Consider the following 6,820-nt stretch of genomic DNA (forward strand, 5'->3'; position numbering starts at 1 on the left):
ATTGAGGGTGAAGAACAAAGCCATGACAATAATATCTATGAATGTGTGTCTATTAGTGAACATTAATATTAATATTAATTTTAATATTAATTAATATTAATATAATAAATATAATGTGATAATTAATATTAATTAATATTAATAATATTTACACACAAAACCACCAGGAAGTCTGCAATACATTCAAGAGACCAAGCTTAAGAACCCACAGCATAAAAGAATCAAGTGGAAATGAGAGCAGAAATTCTAGGATACTACCAAGGCCATCCTAAGAGAAAGGGTTATAGTTACAAGTACCCACACTAAAAATTCTAGGATACTACCAAGGCCATACTAAGAGAAAGGGTTATAGTTACAAGTGCCCACATTAAAAAAAAAAAATCCTCAAATAAATAACCTAATGGTGCATCAAGTCTCTAGAAAAACAAGAAGCCACCAAACCCAAATGCAACAGATGGCCAGAAATAATTGAAGAACCCAGAAATGTGAAAAAAATGTATGCTTATAACCTATGTGTATATTTCTGAGTATATTAGGACTGATAGTCATTTTGACCCTTTGCCCTACATTCTCCCAGATAAGGAAAAGACAGTTTAAAGGAACCCAGGACTATGTAAACATCTTGAATTAACACTAGTCAGAGACTGTAGACTCCAACTCTTGGCATGCACTCCCCAAGGAGGTGTAAATCCAAGAGCTGCACTCTCCGAGGAGCTGCTCTTTCCCCAGGTCATAAATCCCAGCTCTAGGGCCATACTTCCCAGAGCCCGAAAACCCTGCACCCTGCATGTGGTCCTTCTCTATAAAGGGACCCCCTTCTTGGGGGGTCACAGAACCAAAAATTTTCTGTGGCCCTGGTTAGCTAGAAGCTTCTGTCCCCATATGGCCTTTCTTTCTTTCCTTTCTTTCCTTTCTTTCCTTTCTTTCCTTTCTTTCTTTCTTTTCTTTCCTTTCTTTCTTTCCTTTCTTTCCTTTCTTTCCTTTCTTTCTTGCTTGCTTTCTTGCTTGCTTTCTTGCTTGCTTTCTTCCTCTCTCTCTCTCTCTCTCTCTCTCTCTCTTTCCTTCCTTCCTCTTTTTTTAAAATAAAGGTACTTCTAGTTTATAGACTTCAGTGTCTACTCCCTATATTTTGTGCAATTCCAGGACCCAACATAATAAAGACCAAAACAAATTAAAGTTTAAAGGAACAATATCCAGAATAAAAGAGCTGGTTCCATGAAAAAATTAACAGTCTACTTCCTAGCCCCTAGCTAACTCAAACTTTGGAAAACTGGTAAAATTAGAATGGAGAGTTGTCCTAACAGATTCTAACGAAACTGGCCATGTGGAAGAGGGGGCGGAAGAGTGTGAGAGCCAGAGGGGGTGGATGATGCCAGGGAAACCTTCTTCTAAACACAGCAGGATGACGCATGCGTGAACACTCAGACTGTAGCAGCACGCAGAGGTCTGCACAGGTCCGAGCCAGTGAGGTCCCAGTGCTGAGAGGGGGAAGTGGATACAGGGTCCCACCCCTGACCAAGACGCTCTCTCTACTGACAACCACTTGCAAAGGGAAAGTTAGTTTTCTCCAATGAGGCTCACTGGGTATGTAATCTATATTCAAACCACACCCCACAAAAGCTGGCCAACACTAAAGGAGCTGGACAGTAATTTTGTAGAGTCTTTGTCTTATGTTGCTTTGCTTGGGCATTTTTTATATTACTGGTCTTTTACTTTTATATTATGGTTTTTTATTTTGTATTTTTATGTTTTGTGTATGTGTGTGTGTGCATGTTTCTTATACTTTTTCTTTTTCTTTGCTTTTTATATCTTGTTTTTTTTTTTTAATTTGCCCATTTGTTTCCTAATAAAGATTGAGAAAAAGGCGGCATGGAGTTGGGTGTGTGGGGGAGGTAGAAAGGGTCTAGAGATAGATCATGGAGGGGAATACCATGATCAGAAATATGGTCTAAAAATTTTCAATTAAAAAATAAATATATTGTACAAAAATAAAAAAATTTAAAAACCAAGCTAAAATGGAATATCAAGTAAGCTGTCTAGCTATCATCTTTAGTTCTAATACCCATGACTTCTGGTTTATGTGTTAGTTTCCTAGGAACAGTGTTTGAATGGGGAATTGTTTCTATCAGGCTGTCCTGTGAGCATGCCTGGGGAACTTCCTTGATTGTTAACCGAGATAGGAAGTCGTGCCTTGGATGGAGGAGACACCCATCTACCCATCTACAGACAGGGACCAGGAATAGAGAACAGAGAAAGCCAGCTGAGTAATAAGCAGGTATGTCTTGACTGTCAGGTGACTTTTTAAAAACAAATGTGTATGAGTATTTTTTCCGAATGTTTGTGCACCATGTGCATGCCTGCCACCTGTAGAGGCCCGAAGAGGGCACTGGTATTCGGTAACTGGAGTTAGAGGCAGTTGTGAACTGCCGTGTGTCTGCTAGGAATCAAACCCAAATCCTCTGGAAGAGCAGCCAGTGCTTTTCATCATGGGGCCATCTCTCCAGCTCCTTCACATGGCTTTTTGAAGATTTAATTGGGCGTGTCTGTGTATGGGTATGTGCTCCTGTGAGCTCAGAGACCAGGGGCTTCCAGTAGCACTTCCTAAGAAGGTGCCAGGAGCCAAACTCAGGTCCTCTGCAAGAGCAGTCTGTGCTTTTAACCGCTGTGCCATCTGTCCAACCCTGACCATCATCCGGGCTTCCCTTTGATGGTCTATGATGGTTCCCTTTGATGGTTTATGGCCTGATGTGGGCTGGAACAAAGCTTTCACTCCTGAGTTGCTTGTTGTGATATTTTACCATAGCAACGTGAATGGAACTAGGGCAGGATAATATCAAATGTAGCCCCATTAAAAAAAAATGTAAGTTCGATTACCTCAATAATCAAGCAAAATCAGCTGGAGTACTGGGTTCTCGCCAACAGCCTTTATTTATTGAGTTTCTCTCTTCCATTTTAATGTCTCCCCTTTCCCCCACCACAGGAAAATTACAGCCTTTTCTGTGGGTGGGAGAGTTTGTGTTTGGGGTGAGGATTATACACTGCTAACGGAGGTAGCTCCCACAGGCCTCCTCAGAGCTTGGTCCCTCCCACTACGCCTGTGAGGGGCTGTGACTGAGTGGTCACCACTTAGGTGTATCTTCCAGACTGAGACACGGCTCTTTCCAACCCAAGAATAGAGTGTGTGTTTGGGGTCTTTTGTATGAGGTCAAAGCACTCATGGGAGCTCACTCTGACACTTCCATCCTACAGGGCTGGAGGGAATTCATATCCATTGTATTCCTGCGATTGTGTGGTTTCTAAACAATGAGGCACAAGGATGCTACAGGCAGCACACAAAACATAGACAGGCGCTGGAGACACGGCCCGGGGCGAAGGGCACATGCTGGCAAGCAAATGTTCAGAAACCAATGGAACAACTAAACAAATGTTGTGGCCGAGTGCTCAGAAATGAATCACTGCTGAGTAGACTAAAGCTAGCCCAAGATCTGCAACATTCTAACTCTCCACAATCACACAGTTCTAATCAGCTATTCATCCTGACAAAACCTTTCACACGGGTGTGGCCTTGGGAGGACTTTAGCTCACACCCCCAGAAATCCATCAAAAAACCAGAGAGCTGGTGGGATGGCTCAGTACCTTGTCACAGACACTTGACAGCCTGACTCCCAGCCCCAGAACCCACACATTGGAGAGATTGATAGACTCAGTTCAATCCTTATCAAAAACACCATAGTAGCCGGGTGGTGGTGGCGCACGCCTTTAATCCCAGCACTCGGGAAGCAGAGGCAGGCGGATCTCTGTGAGTTCGAGAGCTAGTTCCAGGACAGGCTCCAAAGCCACAGAGAAACCCTGTCTCGAAAAACCAAAAAACAAAACAAAACAAAACAAAACAAAACAAAAAACACCATAGTATCCTTCACAGAACTAGAAAGAAAATTCTACATTTTATATAGATGTGTGCATGAGGATGGGGGACCTAGAAGTCAAAACTTTCCTAACAAAGGGCAAAGCAGGGGGCACCACACCCCTTGATCTGAGAGTGCAAATCCTTGGCAAGCAAGACAGCATGACTGCGCATAAAATACACGGCCCAACAGGACGGAGTCCGGAGGTCAACCACACCTGCAGCCAGTCAAGATCAGCAAGGAGTGAAGGACACACTGGAGAAGGAGCGTCTTCTCAACAAATGGTGATGGGAAAACTGGATCCACACTCGGCAAAATGTAACCAAACCCCTACTGCACATCGGTTACAAAAGCCTCAAAGCAGACAAAAGACTTAAATGTAAATTCTAGAACTATACTACTAGAAGCAGGCATAGGAAAAGCCGTTCCGGCCACTGAAATGCACGAGTTTGGGGACAGGGCAAGACTCCCAGAGCACGAGGGATGAAGGGCAAGACTCCCAGAGCACAAGGAATGAAGGGCAAGACTCCCAGAGCACGAGGGATGAAGGGCAAGACTCCCAGAGCACGAGGAATGAAGGGCAAGACTCCCAGAGCACAAGGAATGAAGGGCAAGACTCCCAGAGCACAAGGAATGAAGGGCAAGACTCCCAGAGCACGAGGAATGAAGGGCAAGACTCCCAGAGCACGAGGAATGCAGGGCAAGACTCCCAGAGCACGAGGAATGCAGGCGGATACACACGAAATTCTGCAAGGAAAATCAGCAGCTACGGCAGAGCCCCAGAAGGATGGGAGGAAACATTTGCAAACTATACGTCTGATACCCAGAGCTCAAAGGAATTTTAAAAATTCAATAACAAGAAGAACCCAGTTTCAAAATTGGGCAGCAGGTCTAAATAGACACCTCTTAAAAGAACGCATAATATTTTCTTTATGAATAAACATAAGCATCGGGAATCATTAGGGAAATGCAGATAAAACTGAAAGTTATCATCTTTCTCCAAAAAGACCAAAAATCAATGCCAGTGAGGGGGCAGCACAAATCAGACCACTGCACACTGTCGGGATGTAAGTTACTATAGTCATAGGAATAGCACTGACAGTCTTCAGAAGCTAAAACTAGAACTGCCGTATAAGCTAGCAATTCACTACGGCGTTTATATCCAAAGGAGATAAAACCAGATGTGGAGCCCTCGGCACTTCATGCTCATTGAAGGTTCTTAACCAAGACATGGTTAAAAAAAGAAAGTACTGGGCAGCAGATGGATGGATTTTAAAATGTGTGCTCATATACAGTGGAATATATATCCAGTAGACTATATATTCATTTGTATATAAAGAATGAAAATGGCTGGGTGTGGTGGTGTGTGGCTGTACTCAAGGACCAAAATGGCAAGATAGCTTGAACTCACAAGTTCAAGATCACACTGGGAGGGAGGGAGAGGGGAAGGGAGTCTCTGGCAATGGATGGACCAGAAACTCATTGTGTTAAAATGACATGCTCAGGAAGACATGTACTGCATGGGCTCACCCGCAGAAGGTGAATGTGAACTACCATTACAGGTGCTGGGAAAGGAGGGAGAGATGGAGGGAGGAGGGAAGGAGGAAGGGATGGAGGGAGGAGGGAGGGAGGAAAGGATGGAGGGAGGAGAGAAGGATGGAGGGGGGAGGGAGGGAGGAAGAGAGGATGGAGGGAGGACGGGAGAAGGGAGAGAGGAGGGAAGGAGGGAGGGATGGAGGGAGGAAGGGAGAAAGGAAAGAGGAGGGAGAGAGGAAGAAAAAAAAGAGGGAGGGAGGGAGGGAGGGATGGAGGTTCACCAGTGGATACTGAGTCAGTCAGGAGCAAGAAACTCTGCTTTGCTGTTGCATTGTGGATAGCGATAAACAATAGAGTGAGGCGCATTTCTTAAAGCCAGAACAAGGGCTTCTAGCAAGCATATGAGGAGTTAGGTTTGGCCTGAGGTGAACATTACACAAGTAGACTTATATTGAACATTACATGGAAGGTACCCTATTAATATGTATGCCTTTTATGTTTTTATGTCTCAAATAAAATGTTTTTTAAAAACTTGATATCAAGTTTTTAAAACTTTATCACAGGCCTTGCCTTGTATTTGCGTCACTTGGAAGCTTTCAGAAACTTCCCACATTGTGTGGGTAAATCACTATATATGTATCTCCACTTGGACCACATCCCACACTCACTTAGGACCACAAAGATGCTGATCTCATTGGTTCCATATAGTTCTAAAGAGCAGCAGGCTGACAACCACTGTGCAGAATTCTGAACCCAGCTACATACAAGCTCCCAAAGCTCATCATGAAACCTTCAAGCATAAGAATGGCAAATCTCAGGGGAGGAAGAGCAAGCACACCAACTGAACCAGAGACTTCTCTGATGTCCCATGCCACTCCCCGCCACTATCCTTTCTCCTTCCTGTGCCTGGAGCCCTTTCCTCTCAAGTACGACCCACAGTAAGCCACTGCGTCAGATCAAGGCTTAGCCCTCAGGCCCGCTGTCCTGGGAATATACCAAGAACTACAGTTCTGTGAAGCCAGTCTCATTTTTTAAATAGCTGAAACAGGGTCGTGGGTTTGAAATTCCATATTCTCTTATAGTCCCTGGTAGCATTCCCCACTGCATGCTGTACATCTGATGTGAGCCTGAAATCCGGGTGGCTTTTAGCCCTACTCACAACAGGGGCCTAATGTTCGGCCGGGGGCAGTGTGGTATCAACATTCCCAGCAGCCAGGAGCTGCGCTCGATGTTTGCTTACAGGACAGCGGTTGGACAAGAGAGATGGGTGTCTGTTGGAACTTCAGCTCACTGCACTTCCGATTGTATTGGAGAGGTGCCAGTACTGCATCGGGTGGACTGACAATGGCCCAGGGAGCCCTGGTGGCAACTGCCCGGCA

Source organism: Arvicola amphibius, chromosome 12 (genome assembly GCF_903992535.2).
Source record: "Arvicola amphibius chromosome 12, mArvAmp1.2, whole genome shotgun sequence".
Classification (NCBI taxonomy): domain Eukaryota; kingdom Metazoa; phylum Chordata; class Mammalia; order Rodentia; family Cricetidae; genus Arvicola; species Arvicola amphibius.